We start from the raw sequence: 22,033 nt of genomic DNA on the forward strand, positions 1-22,033 counted from the left end.
GCCGTACAGCGCAGGACACAGGCCGGAAGAGGCCTGCATCGCATCGCTGCCAAGGAGGTAAGTATAAGTGTTTATTTTTTTTGTGCACAATACTGGTGGCTACTGGCACATAATGGGGGTCTCTGGCTACTGGCACATAATGGGGGTCTCTGGCTACTGGCACATAATGGGGGGGCTGTCATTACTGGCACATAATGGGGGCTGTCATTACCGGCACAAGGGGGGGGCTGTCATTACAGGCACATAATGGGGGCTGTCATTACTGGCACATAATGGGGGCAGTCATTACTGGCACATAATGGAAGCTGTCATTACTGGCACAAGTGGGAGACTGTCATTACTGGCACATAATGGGGGGCTGTCATTACTGGCACATGATGGGGGGGCTGTTATTACTGGCACATGATGAGTGGGCTGTTATTACTGCCACATGATGGGGGGGCTGTTATTACTGCCACATGATGGGGGGGGGCTGTTATTACTGGCACATGATGAGGGGGCTGTTATTACTGGCACATGATGAGGGGGCTGTTATTACTGGCACATTATTGGGGGCACTATAGGGGCATCTACTGAGGCCACAAAGAAGAGGTGTTTTATATGGGGGGCTCTGTACAGTAGCATTTTATACTGGGACACATTATGGTGGGTACTTTGGGGAAGGGGGGAGAGGAGTACTATCCGGTCATCTACGGGGGCACTGAGAAGGGGTATTTTATACTTGCAAATTATGGGGGACACTGAGGGCATTTACTGGGGCATTTTATACTGGTACATTATGGGGGGCACTAGGAGGAAGGGGGGAGTGGAGCACTATGGAGGCATTTACTGGGGGCACTATATAGGGGTATTTTATACTGGCACATTATGGGGGCACTATTGGGACATTAGCTCAACTGGGGGTATTACAAGGGGGTATTTTTTGTCACATTATAAGGAGAATTATTTCTACTGGGGGGCATTATAGTGGGCTTTATTACTCCCCCATGGTATGACCCCCTAGTAGCAGCACCATCCTCTCCCTGCTCTGCTATCCCTCTGCCCATTCTCCAAATCCTTATTTCGAAATCTTTCTCACTAGGATAAAACACAACTTCAGCTCCGTCGAGCCCCCCAGCCAAGTGTTGAAGCGCTGTCGGAGATCCCCAAGGGCCAAGCCAAGTAATTGTAAGTTTTCATGTGAAATATGTTTATGTTATTCACATATAGCATGCACTGTAACACACAATATACAGTATACCTCTACACTGTGGAGTCTGTTCTATAAGCACCATTGTTTTGTGGTGACGGACAGAAAATAATCTGGAAGTGCCCTTCCCGAGACCAGGCTCTGGATCCGCCACTGCACAGCTCATGCGTTATTATACTTTGTGATAATGAATATGCCCCTCCCCTTCATTACATTCTCATAAACAAGCAGAGCATGGATGTCAATAAAATTATGCCCCCCCCTGGAAAAATTTCTGCGGACGCCCATGTATGTGCATGTGAAGTAACAAGAATACTTGTAATCTGTATTATCTATTTTTACCATAAAAAATAAAAAAATTCATAAGAATAAAAAATTGTATTCATATTGAAAATATTTACGAATATTTCACTAGACTCGATCAACTTATAATAATTGTTCTGAGATGCATGCAAAAGTTCTGTAATCTAATATTACTTACGGCTATGATGATTTCATCCTCAGCTTTTATAAAGCGGTGTCTGATGATCTTTGCCGAACACATTGTACTGAGTGTCTGCGAGTGTCTGGAGTGGAGAGTCCAGTGGAGACTGGAAATACTTTGAAAACAATTTATTGTCGCGATCTACATGAGGTGAGTCACCTGAGGTGACGTTAGTGATGTCATGCGGTCGGGCGCACTTATTAACCTTTACGATTTTTCTGTTGTAATATTCGTGAACTTGAATATTATAACCAAGATTATTGGTTTAGATTAGAATAGGACGAATATTCTAAAAACTAATATACAGCAATATAGCGATTATATTCGTTATTTCGAATATTCGTCATATTTGGTCGATCTGAAAACGTGATTCCTTCCAGCTTCAATTCAGTTGCTTGTGGGCCAATGACTCATTGACCCACAAGCAAGAAGCAGGGAGGAAACATATTTTCAGATAAAAAAATAATAATTGAATATTCGATTTCGCGAATATATAGAACTATATTCAAAATATTCGCTAAATCTCGAAGTTGCAATATTCAAGATAAAAATTCGTTATTCGAATATTCACGCTCAACACTACTGCTACGCAGTTAAATTTAAATAGTTAAATTCATTGAACCATTCATATATTCTATATTTGGTTATATACTCCCATCTTGTGGCCGTTTTTGGTATTGAAAACCGACCAGAAGGAGTGGGTCAATAGAGTACAAACAAAACACTTGTGGTACCAAAGTAATCCAAAAGTAACACAATTTTATTAGAAAATCACACAAGACATGATTGACACAAATCACAAAAAGACATTTAATACAGGTCACAATACATGAACATATTAAAAACCAAGAGGACCGATGGTGGACTGCTGGTATATATTAATAAAGTGCACGTGCAATAGTCTTGATTGGTCATCAGTACAAGGTGTGTTACACCTCTCCACTATGGCTACAAATTACATAATCCAACCCATATGCATATATTATACAACAGATACCAAAATTTGGGGGTGATAATACACACCAAAATGGCTAACTGAGGCAAATGGTGACTAGAATAATAATAAGCACATAGGAAATACTGACCAAACAGCTTAGTATACCACACAAAAACACCACCGGTCCGCTCCCCAATGCACGTTTCACGTTTAGCTTTTTCAAGGGGTACCCTAACTATTACTGGTCTATCCCTAGGGGAAATAAGACTGGTACCTGCAAGGGTTAATGCAGGCCACAGATACACCAGGCTGAAGGATAGCAGGGCGGAGCAGGGGAACAGGGTTGGCAAGGTTGGGGTGATTGCAGGAATGGGGAGGAAGGTCAGGGGTTACACCAACAGGGGTTGATGCTGCTGGGCAGGGAAGGGGTGAATGTGGTTGGTACTGCAAGGGCAGAGATACAATGCAGTGCCAGGGTATTTTCAGGGGGTTTAACCAACAGGGGTTGATGCTGCTGGGCAGGGAAGGGGTAAATATGGATGCCACTGCAAGGGCACCTATACAATGCAGTGCCAGGGTATTTGCAGGGGGTTTCACCAACAGGGGTTGATGCTGCTGGGCAGGGAAGGGGTAAATATGGTTGGCACTGCAAGGGCAGAGATACAATGCCATGCCAGCGTATACTCAGCCATCGCCAGACCCTGTTGCTGGCTTGAGGCTCCTATATCAGCCTCATAAACAGCCCACCTCCCCCCTCCTCAGGGATGTGACATCATAGTGTGACTGTGACGTGTGCCTGCACTCAGGACAGCCAATTGGCCCCCTGAGGCTAACAGCACCACACGCCCAGCCATGTCCCAAACATAAGGTGGGGCAGAGCATAGTAACTAGGCTGATAAACTCAACAAAAGACCTTAGATCTATTGATCCCTTAGCCTTTGAAGTCACCAGCCACCTGGAGACATATCCACCCCACTGCACGAACTGGCTAAACGCTGTCCCTATGGGGGGCATTTAAGTATATATATGTATATAGATACTTGGGGCGCATCTATATACACATATATACTCATTATAAACCTGGGGCATACATGGGCAGTTATAGGCCCATACATATATATATATATATATATATATATACATATATATATATACCTGGGGGAGAGCCATGGCAGATACACATATACAGATGTATGCACTGCATACACACATCCATATATATATATATATATATATATATATATATACATCTACATGAGAGGGAATATATACACAGCCATACAGGAAATACACTGCTCAAAAAAATAAAGGGAACACAAAAATAACACATCCTAGATCTGAATTAATTAAATATTCTTCTGAAATACTTTGTTCTTTACATAGTTGAATGTGCTGACAACAAAATCACACAAAAATTAAAAAATGGAAATCAATTTTTTCAACCCATGGAGGTCTGGATTTGGAGTCACACTCAAAATTAAAGTGGAAAAACACACTACAGGCTGATCCAACTTTGATGTAATGTCCTTAAAACAAGTCAAAATGAGGCTCAGTAGTGTGTGTGGCCTCCACGTGCCTTTATGACCTCCCTACAACGCCTGTGCATGCTCCTGATGAGCTGGCGGACGGTCTCCTGAGGGATCTCCTCCTAGACCTGGACTAAAGCATCTGCCAACTCCTGGACAGTCTGTGGTGCAACGTGACGTTGGTGGATAGAGCGAGACATGATGTCCCAGATGTGCTCAATTGGATTCAGGTCTGGGGAACGGGCGGGCCAGTCCATAGCATCAATGGCTTCGTCTTGCAGGAACTGCTGACACACTTCAGCCACATGAGGTCTAGCATTGTCTTGTATTAGGAGGAACCCAGGGCCAACCGCACCAGCATATGGTCTCACAAAGGGTCTGAGGATCTCATCTCGGTACCTAATGGCAGTCAGGCTACCTCTGGCGAGCACATGGAGGGCTGTGCGGCCCTCCAAAGAAATGCCACTCCACACCATTACTGACCCAATGCCAAACCGGTCATGCTGGAGGATGTTGCAGGCAGCAGAACGTTCTCCACAGCGTCTCCAGACTCTGTCACGTCTGTCACATGTGCTCAGTGTGAACCTGCTTTCATCTGTGAAGAGCACAGGGCGCCAATGGCGAATTTGCCAATCTTGGTGTTCTCTAGCAAATGCCAAACGTCCTGCACGGTGTTGGGCTGTAAGCACCCCCCCCCCCCCTGTGTACGTCGGGCCCTCATATCACCCTCATGGAGTCTGTTTCTGACCGTTTGAGCAGACACATGCACATTTGTGGCTTGCTGGAGGTCATTTTGCAGGGCTCTGGCAGTGCTCCTCCTGTTCCTCCTTGCACAGAGGCGGAGGTAGCGGTCCTGCTGCTGGGTTGTTGCCCTCCTACGGCCTCCTCCACGTCTCCTGATGTACTGGCCTGTCTCCTGGTAGCACCTTTATGTTCTGGACATTACGCTGACAGACACAGCAAATCTTCTTGCCACAGCTCGCATTGATGTGCCATCCTGGATAAGCTGCACTACCTGAACCACTTGTGTGGGTTGTAGACTCCGTCTCATGCTACCACTAGAGTGAAAGCACCGCCAGCATTCAAAAGTGACCAAAACATCAGCCAGGAAGCATAGGAACTGAGAAGTGGTCTGTGGTAACCACCTGCAGAACCACTCCTTTATTGGGGGTGTCTTGCTAATTGCCTATAATTTCCACCTGTTGTCTATCCCATTTGCACAACAGCATGTGAAATTGATTGTCACTCAGTGTTGCTTCCTAAGTGGACAGTTTGATTTCACAGAAGTGTGATTGACTTGGAGTTACATTGTGTTGTTTAAGTGTTCCCTTTATTTTTTTGAGCAGTGTATATATATTTATTTTTACTTTACTGAAGGATACTGTATGTTTTTTTTTTTTTTTTGTTTAGCTGGGGGTTAGCTAGGAATGTTGGTCGCCTGTATAATGATATGCATGACGATATATGTGACCTGCCTGTCATTCAGACACAAGGTAACTGTTTCTCTACCAGAAAGGACTAGCTACTGTATGCATGTTGCTGCTCTGCACAGTGATGTACACCAGGATTGATTCTCAATAAAGTTTATCTGCTGGTGAGGATATACCTGATCTAACGTGCTTCGTACAAATTAATTGGGATCCAAGCTAATTATTTGAAAAAATTTGGCAAAGCGAGCGAATAAAATTTTGTGATTGTTATATTTTTTGGGGGAGTGTTTATTAATAGGAAAAAATATATGTCCTTATTGCCAATCAGCGGTGAAGTTACATTGTACTATAGCTATTTACGGTGTGTATTAAAAGGAAAATTTTTAAGCCAATAGATGGCGCTGTTCATGATACACCCTAGCAAACTTATATTACCGCAGATAAAGTGCTAGAAGATGTGTGAGTGATAGCAGCAATCCGATATACACCTCAGTGTTAGCACAGGCTATTATAGGCTAAGTGCTACACGGTGTGTGAACACTGTTGAGCAGTGTGCCCCACTTACTAGAGTCCCGACAAGATGAACAGCGCCATCTATTGGTTTCATAGTCTTAAGACAAGAGTATTGGTCTTGTAATAAGACTATGAAACCAATAGATGGCGCTGTTCATTAGTAGTGTAGATCTGGAATATTCAAATTGAAAATTTTTATTGCAAATTTTCCATGCACAAGGCTACACTAATAGTCTTGTCATAAGACTATAAAACCAATAGATGGTGCTGTTCTCTTTGAATATCCGGTGATTTTAGTCATGCAAAAGTAACAGTCTGAATGGTGATTTTTCTGCTCACACCAAACCATAGGCACTGCAAAAGCCATTCCTTTCTTTTTACCATTCCTCCACTGCGTTAGCCCAGAGTAACATACAGTGCAACAAACATGAGGTTCCCACCTTTTATCTTGATCTACAATTTTGCAGTCAAAGTAATACTTGTAAGCAAGATGCACTCGCTTTGTCAGATTCTTGCGCTGATCATAAGTATTGCATTTGCCCCGTATGTAGCAGAAATTGTCGCTAAGACATTTGTGTTTATCCATCTTAAGTTTCAAAACTGATAGCACTATAACGGATCACTTTATCAAAATCTGTCCAGCTAGCCTTATATACTTACTGCTGACATCAGCCTGAGTGCGTCCTGACAGATCTAGACATGTCAATTGGAATATTTCCAATATAATGCATTAATATTATAACTGAATAGGCTTTGCATGTGTAACTTAAAATCTAGACGTGTCAGGCAAATTCCAAGTTCATATTTGGAATCAGCACGCTCATTTTAGTATAAATCACATGTTTTTCTCTGAGTAGCAAAATCACTGTTGAGCGATGTAGGCAGCACACGTTCATCAGATGCTGTTTGCAGTGAAAAGGACATTTTAAACACTTTCCTAGGCTCGCAGCTTTTTTAAACCTACCAATAAAAGTAAAATGTTAGTGTTTCACATTGATCTGGGTCAAGTGTGGTAATGAGCCCTTGAGGCTTATAGTAGTTCCTTGTATTTATTGGGCTGTTACATCACAGGGCTGGCTGGCTGCTGATTGGCTGCATGCATGGCATTGTGGGTGATCTCTCGTTCCCAGAGTTCATTTCTCCATGTCCTAACAGGTGCAGCAGCCATTTAAGGAAAAATGCAAATTGTGCAAATTTAATTTTTCCTGAAATTCAGATCGAATTCCACTTCGTCAACTTCGATTCGCTCATCTCTAGCTATGGTCACCAGCATTTCTGAAGGGATAACACCAGAAGAAACAGTTAAATAATTTGATTGTAGGGTAGTAGACAGACATGAACAGTCTAAGGCTACTTTCACACTAGCGTTGTTGCTGGATCCAGCAGGGTTCAGCAAAAACGCTTCTGTTACTGTTAATACAACCATCTGCATTTGTTATGAACGGATCCAGTTGTATTATCTTTAACATGGCCAAGAATTATCCGTCAAGAACTCCAATGAAAGTCAATGGGGGACAGATCAGTTTTCTATTGTGTCAGAGAAAATTGATCCTTCCCCATTGACTTTCATTGTGGGTCATGACGGATCCGTCTTTCTCCGCATGTCAGGACAGAAAGCAAACCGCAGCATGCTGCGGTTTGCTCTCCGGTATGAGAATAGAACGGAATGCAGTTTGGAGCATTCCTTTCTGTTCAGTTACGTTTTGTCCCCATTGACAATGAATGGGGACAAAATGGAAGCTCAATTCCATGGATTTCAATACCAAAAAACATTAATGCTAGTGTGAAAGTAGCCTTATAATATACTATCCTATCAAGAACTCATCATGGCTCGGAGCTTTATGATGCTTAGCTGCTTTAGTGGCCGTGAAATTTCCACCTCAGTGACAAGTATACTTAGAATGGACAAATCAGTGTTAGAAAGAGTGGGCAGGGAGATGGAGACCATGAAGGAAGCAATGGATCCAGAAGAGCGCTGAGGTGTAGTCATGTCATTTTGAAGATTATACAAGGAGGAGTAATAATTAGTGAAAGAGTTAGCAATTTCCCATGTATGTGTGACTAAAGCGCTCCTACCATTGTTCTATAGAGTTTCTTCTTATGAAAACACCACTGTATTGATCTGTTCCTGATGTAGAAATTGTCATTCCAGATAGAATCATTTATACTGATTACTATGAAAATGTTATTTGATATAAAAATTAAGATATTTAATAGAGAAAAAAACTATATTATCTCAAGAATAAGAGCTGATTCAAGCACCTCATTAAAAGAATTGACAACTTTTCTGAAACGCTTTTGAAATTATGCTTGGGTGCATCAATAAAGCATCACAAACTTGCCTCGCTTCACAGGAGTTTCAAAGTTAAATTACTGTAATGAACACATTAGCATATCACTGCACACATCTGATTAAGTGTCATTTCCACCAGACTTTCAAGCATTAAAGAAATTCAATAGATTTTGTTGAGTGAAGTGCAGCCCTTTTTAAATGCTAAAGATTTTGACATCATATTGGTAAAGAAATTTGTAATTACAGAATATCACAGTGTACAAAATCTATATCATGCTAATACTGCTACAAAGCTTGGAGCAGAAAATAAATCTGTTCTGTTAACATATCTTGGGGAATCTGTGATAGTATTAGTATTAGGTCCTCTTCACATATGCATTATTGCTTCCATTCATATGACAGATCCCAATTGCATCCAGTGGACACATCATCATGGCTTACCATTTCAAAATGAAAATGCAGGTTATGTTTTAGGATTCTTGATAGCATCTACTGTATCTAAACAATGAAAACAAGGGTGAATAATGAACTGGAATACATACAGATGTAGCAGATATAACTGTCACACTCGGTGAGTTATCACATCTACTGTATTGCATTATAACTGTGACTGTTAACTTTGCTACATACACTCACCTAAAGAATTATTAGGAACACCTGTTCTATTTCTCATTAATGCAATTATCTAGTCAACCAATCACATGGCAGTTGCTTCAATGCATTTTCGGGGGGTGGTCCTGGTCAAGACAATCTCCTGAACTCCAAACTGAATGTCAGAATGGGAAAGAAAGGTGATTTAAGCAATTTTGAGCGTGGCATGGTTGTTGGTGCCAGACGGGCCGGTCTGAGTATTTCACAATCTGCTCAGTTACTGGGATTTTCACGCACAACCATTTCTAGGGTTTACAAAGAATGGTGTGAAAAGGGAAAAACATCCAGTATGCGGCAGTCCTGTGGGCAAAAATGCCTTGTGGATGCTAGAGGTCAGAGGAGAATGGGCCGACTGATTCAAGCTGATAGAAGAGCAACGTTGACTGAAATAACCACTCGTTACAAACAAGGTATGCAGCAAAGCATTTGTGAAGCCACAACACGCACAACCTTGAGGCGGATGGGCTACAACAGCAGAAGACCCCACGGATACCACTCATCTCCACTACAAATAGGAAAAAGAGGCTACAATTTGCACGAGCTCACCAAAATTGGACTGTTGAAGACTGGAAAAATGTTGCCTGGTCTGATGAGTCTCGATTTCTGTTGAGACATTCAAATGGTCGAGTCCGAATTTGGCGTAAACAGAATGAGAACATGTATCCATCCTCTGATGGCTACTTCCAGCAGGAAAATGCACCATGTCACAAAGCTCGAATCATTTCAAATTGGTTTCTTGAACATGACAATGAGTTCACTGTACTAAAATGGCCCCACAGTCACCAGATCTCAACCCAATAGAGCATCTTTGGGATGTGGTGGAACGGGAGCTTCGTGCCCTGGATGTGCATCCCTCAAATCTCCATCAACTGCAAGATGCTATCCTATCAATATGGGCCAACATTTCTAAAGAATGCTATCAGCACCTTGTTGAATCAATGCCACGTAGAATTAAGGCAGTTCTAAAGGCAAAAGGGGGTCCAACATCGTATTAGTATGGTGTTCCTAATAATTCTTTAGGTGAGTGTATGTAGTTATTTAAATATATGATTAGAACTAATGATCAGTAGTCAAGTGGGTAGCACTATGTTATAGTTAAATAAATTTTGTCCAGGGGTCCATAGCAGTACATGAACCAGAAGTTGCAATAAAATTGGGATATTACCATAGCTCATAATGCAATTTTTATAATTACAAGCAACCATTTTAGATTTTTTTGGGATGATTGCAAGGATTCTTGTGGCTTTTTTCCTCTATGTGAAAACTCAAAATGTCCACTCCATATCTGCAGTTTGTAGATACAGTATGCTTTATCCACTAGGCATCCCAACCAACACGAGGCCTTGACTACTACTAGTGTTATGCTGTCCAACTTTGGAACACTTCTTGTAGAAAAACAGGGTGCATGGTTTTTAGTTGACCAGAGGGCACTCAAGAATTGGTGATCATCAAAGTTACAATTATTCTAGTAGGGACAGTGAGCATAACAAGAGTAAGGTTCCCCAAAGGTTGATGGTGTGCAGAACAGACTGTACTGGTTGCTGTGTGCCAGAGATACATTGTCTTCTCAGGTACAGGTGCCGGTTCTCAGTGGGGCAACTAAATGTTGGCCATGATGTGTGATGAATGATTCTGTGTGGAATTTAGAGGAAAATATTTTTGAAATTAGTTTATGTGTCACTTGGTGGGACATTTGCTTGTTGTGAAGCTTACTTTTTATATACCTGGCAGCAACTGAACTTTTGATATTATGAAACAACCATTTCCTAAAACAGACATTTTCATCATATCAATGTCTAGCAGGCGACAGTTGCGCTGCTGTAAGCGAACCATCTTTTCTTTGATTATTCATTGTGGAAATAGTTAAGTTTTTTTAAAATCATGCCAAGAGCCCAAAGACAGGGGACACAGTGAGCTATCTCCGGAATTCCCATAGAAATTAATGTAACGGCCGCACGCATGCCTGACTGGCCTAATTGTGATCAGTGGGGGCCCCAGTGGTAGGACCTACACTGATCTAATATTTATCCCCTAACAACTGGAATACCTGTTTAACTACTGTACAACAAAAGAGAAAGATAAGTACTATCTCACACAGCCTTTCTCTCTCTCTCATTACATCTCTCACTCACAATACCTCTGTGACTATTTATATCACATGCTTTCCCATATACAGATTTTTGTCTACAGGACATCCCTTCATTACTGACACTACCTATAACACCAATGTCCAAGATTTTCCTACTGAACAACAACTACTGCATTGCCAAGATTTCAAATGCTTGTGTGAGCTTCTGCAAATAAATAAGAAAGATAAGTACAAACTCTCACACTCTGTCTCACACTCACTTTCAAATACTCTAAGCATTATTTTTATTATAATAATGTGTTTATGTTGTTTACTCGAACTTTCATTACTGAATTTTTCTATACCACTAGTGGTCAAGACCTTCATACTGAACAGCAACTCTTGCATTAAAGGGGCTTTCCTCATGAGTGCTACATCTTCTTCATGGCTTATAAAGCACACTGTCAAACATTGTATAGTGACTGCTTGATATTGCAAATCAATTCCATTCATATGAATGAGATTAAGCTGTAGAAAGGCCATTTGACCAATGGGCGTGAAGTCAAATATGCATAGGAAGAGGCTATAGAACTTTTTCTAAGGCAAATGCCTCTTCCTGCAGTTGATTCTTGGGGGAGCAAGGAGTCAGACCTCCACCAATTATATATTGATATCTATCCTAAGGATAGGTCATCAATATTTTATACCTGGAAAAGCCCTGAACAGTAATTTAGGGTCTTCTATCAGGACTTGCAATGAAAAGAGAATGGTAAGTACTTCTTTCACGGGGGAACAAGGGAACTCTAAGAACCACCCCGCACCTCTGTCGCTGCCTACTTGCATGACTGCTCTAAGTGGCAGAGCACAACTGGTCGACGTTCCCTGCTCATTTACATGCTGGGTATTACCAGGGAAAAGAAGATGAAAAAACAATAAACAAAGCGACAGGCAGGCACACAAATATGAAAAAAAAACAGAACCAAATTACTCACAGTCAAACATACCGGATAAAAAAAAAGAGGGAACAGTGAAGCCAAATCAGAAACCAAATCATTAAATAATATTAAGCCAAGGTCATATATAAGCAGTCAAATCCAGGTCCAAATATGTCAAGCAGAAGCAAGTGTAAGAACCAAGTCAGGGTATAACAAGGAGAATCAGGGTCAAATGGAGTAGCCTAAGTCAGAAGTCAGGAGGTTAGAACCATTCACACTCCAAAGCGCTGGTGAGGTATATAGAACCATTCACAGGCAATCTGTGACCAGCAGATTGCCTGTTTAAATACCTCACACTTCCTGGTCACGTGATGCACTGTCATCGTCATGTGATCTATGACGTCGGAACACCTGAATAGGAGATCAGACTGTATTCTTGGTAACCAGACCCATGCTGGTAGTGACAACTTCTACTCACTCATTGTCTCACTATATAACTTTATTTTAAGGATACACAAGCGAATTCTAAACAAATTGGATTTGTTAACAATTTCACAAAAAATCATCTGCCAAACGAACCCAACGCTTTTTTTTCCGATTTGCTTCATATAAATTGTGTAAAAACAGTCCTAAGTACCATTTTAGTGTTACTTTTGGTGGGGAAAAACCATGAGGAAGAAAGAAGATGGAAGATCACATGATTCTGGAAGGAAGTAGGGGGGCCGCCCTCATTGGCTCAGAAATTGAAAGGCAGCCTCATAAGCCAATCAGGGGGCAGTAGGCAGGGAGATCCCTATGCTGACCTGTCACGAGGGTGTCAAGAGCCACGTCTGACTCCGTTATACCCGGGGTCAGGAAGTCGCAGCGGGTGGCTGCGCATTCGATGTACAAAGACAGTGCTGTTTCATAATGGTAGCTTTCTGGGTTTGCCTTGCAATCCTTTTTGGCTCACTCAGGGATCCGTAGCTTCTCCTCCTCAGCTGTTTCTTGTCCAGCAATCCCAACCTCCTTATATTCCCATCTCCCACTTCTCTGGTTGCCAGATATAGAGCTTCCTGCCTGGACTTCTATACTGACCCACTGGAGCTGTGTAGCTGTGTTCCCTGGTTGTTGTTCCAGAACGTTACCCTCCGGATCCCTGTTGGGCCTTGGTGGTCTGGTGTTGTCGCCCACCTGTCTGTCCTCTCCTTGGTGTTTTCCTTTAGTGTCAGTGGTGCGGACTAGTGATCCCACCGCCCCGTTTACTACACAGGGCTCATCTTAGGGAAAGCCAGGGTTTAGGCACGTGATCGGCGTACGGGTGAGGAACCCGTCTAGGGACGTCAGGGCAGTCAGGTGCCAGCCGCAAGGTGAGTCAGGGGTCACCACCTTTCCCTCTCCCTTGGACAGGGCCTTCCCATTTCCCTCCCTTTGCGTGACGCCGGTCATTACATTATATCTGGCCCTTATTTTGTGTAGGTAAAAACAAAAATAATAATTTCTTTCTACCTACTTAGAATCCAGTATGGATTCAATTGCTGCTTTGTCAAAGCAACTTCAAGGCCTGTCTTTGGAGGTGGCAGGATTGAAGGCGTCGGTCCTCCAGCAACAGCAGCAATTGCAACAGACCGCAGGCCCAGTGGTTGCTACAGGTAACCAGGTTGTTGCGGAACCCAAGGTTGCTCTTCCTGACAGATTTTCTGGGGGAAGGGACAAATTTGTGACGTTCCGTGAGGCCTGTAAATTATATTTTAAACTGCGCCCTTACTCCTCTGGTAATGAAGAACAGCGGGTGGGGGTTGTTATTTCCCTGCTTCAGGGGGACCCGCAATCCTGGACGTTCTCTTTACCCACTGATTCCCAGGCTCTCCGGTCAGTGGATGAATTTTTTGGGGCCTTGGGTCTTATATATGACGACCCTGACCGAGTCGCACTGGCTGAATCAAAATTACGGAGACTCCTACAGGGAGAGCGGCCAGTAGAGTATTGCGCAGAGTTCCGTAGGTTGGCTACAGATACCCAGTGGAACGACCCGGCTCTCAGGAGTCAGTTCTGCTCTGGGTTATCCGAAAGGATTAAGGATGCGCTTGCGCTGTATGAGACTCCCTTTTCCCTTGATGCGGTGATGTCCCTTTCTATCAGAATAGATAGAAGTCTTAGGGACAGATTTAAAAATCCGGAGCAATTGGTAACCCCTCTCAAGCAGCAGTTAGTCTTTACGGACTTAGACGAGCCTATGCAGCTAGGAGGAACTACTCGTCAGGTCCATCCTCCTGAGGCTCGCCGTAGGCGTGGGGTTTGTTTTTTCTGTGGGGAGAGGGGTCATTTTATTAATGTCTGTCCTTCCTTCATCAAAAACAAAAGACCGTCGGAAAACTACTAACCCCGGGCTGTGTGGAGGATGTCAGCCGGAGGGTATACGTTTCCTCCATACGAACATCGCAATTTGTGTTGCCAGCGGTTGTTGTTTTTGGCGTTAAGACGGAGACTATTTCTTTTTTTCTAGACAGTGGAGCAGGAGTAAATTTGATAGATGCCCATTTTGCCCACACTATGGGTTTGTCTCTCTGTACGCTACAGAGACCTATTCCCATATTCGCTATTGATTCTGCTCCTCTTTCTCAGAGAAACCTCACTCACATTGTCCATAACTTACACCTTTGGGTAGGGGACCACCATAACAAGTTGCTTTCATGTTATGTTCTGGAGGGGCTTCCCACTCCGGTGGTGTTGGGTCTTCCCTGGTTGGTAGCGCACAATCCAGTGGGGGACTGGCAGGCCAGGGAGATATTGGAGTGAGCAGTGCAGAGAAAATTGCTTAAATAGCAATTGCTTAGTCGCCTCCATAGCTACTCTACCCACATTTGTTTCGGACTTTGAGGACGTTTTTTCTGAAAAGGGTTGTCAGAAGTTACCACCTCACCGTCCTTATGATTGCCCGGTTAACCTGATTCCCGGTGCAAAATTACCCAAGACCAGGTTATATAATCTTTCGGGTCCAGAGAGACAAGCCATGAAAGATTATATCTCCGAGAGCTTGGCTAAGGGACACATCAGACCCTCTTCTTCACCTGTGGCTGCAGGGTTTTTCTTCGTTAAAAGGAAAGATGGGGGCCTGCGTCCTTGCCTAGATTTTCGCGAATTAAACCGGATAACCATCCGAGACCCATACCCTCTTCCTCTCATTCCTGACCTGTTTAATCAGATTGCGGGTGCTAGGCGGTTCTCCAAACTTGATCTTAGGGGGGGCCTACAATCTGATTCGTATCAAGAAAGGGGATGAGTGGAAGACAGCTTTTAACACCCCTGAGGGGCATTATGAAAATCTAGTCATGCCTTTCGGTCTGACCAATGCTCCTGCTGTCTTCCAACATTTCGTTAATGACATTTTTAGTCATCTTATCGGCAGGTTTGTGGTGATATACCTAGATGATATTTTAATTTATTCGTCGGATCTGAAAACACATGAGGTGCATGTCAGACAGGTACTGCAGGTCCTACGGACGAATAAATTTTATGCTAAAATTGAAAAGTGTGTTTTTGCCGTTCAGGAAATACAGTTCCTAGGGTATTTATTATCTGCTTTAGGTTTCCGTATGGATCCTAGGAAGGTCCAGGCAATTTTAGATTGGGATCTTCCTGAGAACCTCAAAGCACTGCAACGGTTCTTGGGCTTCACAAATTTCTATAGAAAATTAATTCAAAATTATTCGGTGATTGTAAAACCCCTTACTGACATGACTAGGAAGGGGACTGATTTTTCTAAATGGTCTGATGCCGCTGAAATTGCTTTTTCCTCTCTAAAAGAGAGGTTTACCTCGGCACCTGTACTAATCCAACCTGATGTCTCCCAGCCTTTTATTGTTGAAGTAGATGCGTCAGAGGTGGGAGTGGGGGCTGTGCTGTCTCAGGGTCCGTCTCCTGGCAAATGGCGTCCTTGTGCTTTCTTTTCTAAAAAACTATCTGCAGCAGAGAAGAACTATGATATTGGCAATAGGGAACTATTATCTATTAAACTAGCGTTTGAAGAATGGCGTCACTTTTTAGAGGGGGCAATCCACCCCGTCACTGTGATTACGGACCACAAAAACCTTCTGTACCTCGAATCAGCTAAGCGTCTCACACCTTGACAAGCTAGGTGGTCGCTATTTTTTACCAGGTTTAACTTTGTTATTACCTATCGTCCTGGGGCAAAAAATACCAAGGCAGATGCATTATCTCGTTGTTTCCCTGGAGGGGGTAATGTGAGTTATCCGGTACCCATTCTACAAAGAGGAGTGGTTGTCTCTGCGGTACACTCTGTTCTGGAAAGGAAGGTGTTAGAGGCCCAGGGGGACGCCCCGGTCTCTTGCCCCTCAGAGAAATTGTTTGTACCGTTAAACCTGCGTCTCAAATTATTAAAGGAACATCATAATTCGGCACTTGCTGGGCACCCGGGTAGTAAAGCAACCTTGGAACTATTGTCTCGTCGTTTTTGGTGGCCAAGGTTGCGTCAGGATGTAATGGATTTTGTGTCTTCTTGTTCTACTTGTGCGCGCGCAAAAGTCTCTCATACACGTCCTGCAGGGTCTTTATTGCCACTTGACATTCCCAATAGGCCATGGACACATCTGTCAATGGATTTTATCACTGACTTACCTTTGTCTGCGGGTAAAACAGTTATCTTGGTAGTAGTAGACAGGTTTAGCAAGATGGTACACTTCATTGCGTTACCCGCACTACCTAATGCTAAGACTCTTGCTCAGGTATTCATCAGTGAAATCGTGAAGCTTCACGAGGTCCCTTCCGATGTTGTTTCGGATCGGGGAAACCAGTTTATTTCTAAATTTTGGAAAGCTTTTTGTTCCCGTTTAGGGGTACACTTGTCCTTTTCCTCAGCTTTCCATCCTCAGTCGAATGGACAGACTGAGCGTACCAACCAAAACCTTGAGACATATCTAAGATGTTTTGTGTCTGAAAACCAAGAGGTGTGGTCATCATATTTACCGTTAGCCGAGTTTGCCATAAATAATCGCCGTCAGGAATCTACTGGCAAGTCACCATTTCATGGTGCATATGGTTTTCATCCCCAATTCTGTACTTTCAAAGAGGGGGGGTTTTCTGGGGTTCCCGAAGAGGAACGGTTTTCATCGTCTCTTTCATCTGTATGGCAGAAAGTGCAAGCTAATTTGAAAAATATGGGAGGTAAATATAAATGCATGGCTGATAAAAAACGGTCACCAGGTCCGGACCTAGGAGTGAATGACTATGTGTGGTTATCTACTAGGAATATTAAATTAAAGGTTCCCTCTTGGAAACTGGGTCCTAGGTTTATTGGTCCTTACAAAATAGTAGCCATCATTAACCCCGTGGCTTTTCGCCTGGAGCTTTCTCAGACTTTTAAAATTCATAACGTCTTCCATAAGTCGTTACTCAAAAAGTATGTTCCACCTCTAGAACCATCACCGCTGCCACCCCCTCCTGTTATTGTGGATGGTAATCTAGAGTTTCAAATATCTAAAATTGTTGATTCTCGTTGGGTCCGCCGTTCTCTTCAATATCTGGTGCATTGGAGGGGTTACGGTCCCGAGGAAAGAATGTGGTTTCCAGCGTCTGAGGTAAACGCCGTCAGGTTAGTTCGGGTTTTTCATGCCTCTCATCCTGAGAGACCTAGTCCTGAGTGTCCGGAGGCCCCTCGTGGAAGGGTGGGTACTGTCACGAGGATGTCAAGAGCCACGTCTGACTCCGTTATACCCGGGGTCAGGAAGTCGCAGCGGGTGGCTGCGCGTTCGATGTACAAAGACAGTGCTGTTTCGTAATGGTAGCTTTCTGGGTTTGCCTTGCAATCCTTTTTGGCTCACTCAGGGATCCGTAGCTTCTCCTCCTCAGCTGTTTATTGTCCAGCAATCCCAACCTCCTTATATTCCCATCTCCCAATTCTCTGGTTGCCAGATATAGAGCTTCCTGCCTGGACTTCTATACTGACCCACTGGAGCTGTGTAGCTGTGTTCCCTGGTTGTTGTTCCAGAACGTTACCCTCCGGATCCCTGTTGGGCCTTGGTGGTCTGCTGTTGTCGCCCACCTGGGATTATATGTTTGTCTGTATTGTCTGTCCTCTCCTTGGTGTTTTCCTTTAGTGTCAGTGGTGCGGACTAGTGATCCCACCGCCCCGTTCACTACACAGGGCTCATCTTAGGGAAAGCCAGGGTTTAGGCACGTGATCGGCGTATGGGTGAGGAACCCGTCTAGGGACGTCAGGGCAGTCAGGTGTCACGGCTGTATGTGAGCAACACGAGCATGCACAGAAAATAGAGCTACTGACCGGACCCAAACTAGGGAGGATAAAGGGTGACCCCTGTCAGACCCTCAAAAGCTCTCCCTATGCTGCTAAGCCCATGCCCGGATCCAAATGGTGGAAGAAGGCATTCCCGCGTACCTAAGACTGATGACCACTGTAACCCCTACAATAGTGGAAGGGGCACGGCCACCGGTGCCCTGCTCAGTATATGGAGGGAACCGTGGTCGCCTCGGATCCAGTCAGAAAACACACAGATACACAGCAATGTCTGCACACTTAGCTGAAGGGCTGCAGCCGCAGTGAAGACGGATCCAAAGACAGGCTGGCAATATCCGGAGTACTTGCTGCAGCAGAACACAGGTCCAGTGAAAGGATAGCATACAAGGGAAGATACTCAAGCAAGAGCTACAACCCAAATGAGAAATATAATCCACACCTACAATAGGAGGAGGGGGAATATAAAGGCAGGGAAATCAAACGGAGGAGGAACAGCTGGGAGGAAGGAAACAGAAAACTCCTCCCAGCTCTAGTAGTGACATCATCACAGGGGTGGAGAAACAGAGCTGTGAGAACGTCCCAAAGCTCTGGTAGTGACAGTACCCCCCACTCTACGGGTGGACTCCGGACACCCAGGACCCACCTTCTCAGGATGAGCCCTATGAAATGCCCTGATGAGGCGAGTGGCTTTAATGTCCGACACCGGAATCCACATCCTCTCCTCAGGACCATAACCCTTCCAATGAACGAGGTACTGGAGAGAACTGCGGACAATGCGAGAGTCCACAATTCTGGAAACCTCAAACTCCAGATTGCCATCAACCAAAATCGGAGGAGGAGGCAAAGAGGAGGGTTCCGTGGGCTGGACATATGGTTTTAAGAGAGATCTGTGAAATACATTATGTATCTTCCAAACCCGTGGAAGATCAAGACGGAAGGCAACAGGATTGATGACTGACAAGATTTTATAAAGCCCAATAAACTTGGGACCCAATTTCCAGGAGGGAACCTTCAGTTTAATATTTCTTGTAGACAACCACACCAGATCACCCACACTCAGGTCCGGACCAGGCACACGTCTCTTATCAGCCACACGCTTATACTTCTCACTCATCTTTCTAAGATTACTCTGAATCTTTTGCCAAATGGTAGACAAAGACGAGGAAAATCTCTCCTCCTCAGGCAAACCAGAAAGAGCCCCTCCCGAGAACAAAAGCTTGCGCCAACGTTTTAGCATTGGGTAAACCAGGGAAAGGTACGAAATGAGCCATCTTGCTAAAACGGTCCACCACCACCAGGATCACCGACTTCCCTGAGGAACGAGGAAGATCCGTGATAAAGTCCATGGACAGGTGTGTCCAAGGACGGGAAGGTATGGGTAACGGGAGAAGGGAACCTGAAGGCCGTGAACGAGGGACCTTAGCGCGAGCGCACGTCTCACAAGCAGCCACAAAACCCTCCACCGACTTACGAAGAGCCGGCCACCAAAATCTCCGAGCAATGAGATCTACCGTGGCTCTACTCCCGGGGTGACCAGCAAGAACAGTATCATGATGCTCCTTGAAGAGTTTGTGACGTAGCTCAGGAGGCACAAACAACTTCCCAGAAGGACAACGGGCAGGTGCCTCAGTCTGGGCAGCCTGGACCTCGGCCTCCAAATCCGAATATAGAGCAGAAACAACTACCCCCTCCGCCAAAATGGGACCCGGGTCCTCAGAGTTTCCTCCTCCTGGAAAACAGCAAGAGAGAGCATCAGCCTTCACATTTTTGATCCCAGGGCGGAATGTGACGACAAAATTGAATCTGGAGAAGAACAGAGACCATCTGGCCTGTCTCGGATTCATACGCCTGGCCGACTCCAAGTATGCCAGATTCTTATGGTCGGTAAAAACGGTGATAGGGTGCCTGGCCCCCTCCAACCAATGGCGCCATTCCTCGAAAGCCAACTTGATGGCCAACAACTCCCTACCTCCCACATTATAGTTTTTCTCTGCCGGGGAGAGTTTTTTAGAGAAAAAGGCACAGGGTCGCCATTTGGCAGGAGAAGGGCCCTGGGACAAAACCGCACCCACACCCACCTCGGAAGCATCCACCTCAACAATAAAAGGTAAGGAAACATCGGGATGCACCAAGACGGGAGCAGATGCAAAACTCTCTTTAATCTTAGAAAAAGCTGCAAGCGCCTCCTCCGACCAAGAGGAAAAATCCGCCCCCTTTTTTGTCATGTCAGTGAGGGGTTTGACCACAGAGGAATAATTCAAAATGAATTTTCTGTAATAGTTCGCAAAACCCAAAAAGCGCATCAATGCCTTCTGATTCTCAGGAAGCTCCCACTCAAGTACAGCACGGACCTTCTCCGGATCCATGCGAAAACCAGAAGCAGAGAGGAGAAAACCCAGAAATTTAATCTCCGATACCATAAAAACACATTTCTCCAGCTTGGCGTACAATTTATTTTCCCGCAGAATCTGCAGAACCTGAAAAAGATGATCCTGATGGGTCTGAACATCAGGGGAAAAAATCAAAATATCATCAAGATACACCAATACAAATCTCCCCATTAAATGGTAGAAAATACTGTTAACAAAATGCTGAAAGACGGCCGGAGCATTCATCAGGCCGAAAGGCATAACGAGATTCTCGAAATGCCCGTTAGGGGTATTAAAGGCCATTTTCCATTCATCCCCCTCTCTGACCCTGACCAGGTTGTACGCGCCTCTCAAATCTAATTTGGAAAAAACCTTGGCCCCAACAATTTGGTTGAAGAGGTCCGGGATCAGAGGAAGGGGATAGGGATCGCGAATCATGATACGGTTCAGCTCCCTAAAATCTAGGCAAGGTCTCAGAGAGCCATCTTTTTTTTTAACAAAAAAAAAACCAGCGGCAACAGGTGATTTTGAGGGACGAATATGCCCCTTATCGAGACTCTCGGAGATATAGGTTTGCATTGCGATTCTTTCCGGTTGTGAGAGATTGTAGAGGCGAGCTTTTGGCAGCTTGGCGCCGGGAATGAGGTTAATGGAACAGTCAAACTCCCGGTGAGGAGGTAGCTCCTGAACACCGCTCTCGGAAAACACGTCCGAGAAATCAGAGAGAAATGATGGCACAGTTTTAGTAGACACCTCTGCAAAAGTAAGACAATTCTCTCTACAAAAGTCACTCCACTCATTTATTTGCCTTCCTTGCCAATCAATAGTGGGGTTATGTCTAGTGAGCCAGGGTAACCCCAAAACTAGAGGAGAAGGCAATCCGTTAAGGACAAAACAAGATATATCCTCCACATGAGTGTCACCTACAGCTAGCCGGATATTGTGAACAACGCCCTTCAGAGATCTCTGTGAGAGTGGAGCAGAGTCAATAGCAAAAACAGGTATATCCTTTTCTAATGTGCAAACCTGAAAACCATGCATGGCAAAAAATTGAGTGTCAATAAGATTGACGGCCGCTCCACTATCAACAAAAAATGACTTTGCTCTCTAGCGCCACCCTGGCAGACAGGAGAAAACAGGAACTGCAGGTCAGAGGAAAAGCATCAATTCCTACATCAACTTTGCCCAAAGTAGCAGATGAAGCAGAGTTTGATGATTTACCTTTTGAGGTTTTTCTCTTATTATCGCTCTTAGTACAGTTCAAGAATCTCCTAGACGGACAAACATTTGCCAAATGACCTATGCCCCCACAACAAAAACACACCATACTCTGAGGACTAAATCCTCTTTTATCAGGGGCAAGTCGACCTAGCTGCATGGGCTCC

This window comes from Bufo bufo, chromosome 6 (assembly GCF_905171765.1).
Source record: "Bufo bufo chromosome 6, aBufBuf1.1, whole genome shotgun sequence".
In the NCBI taxonomy this organism is placed as follows: domain Eukaryota; kingdom Metazoa; phylum Chordata; class Amphibia; order Anura; family Bufonidae; genus Bufo; species Bufo bufo.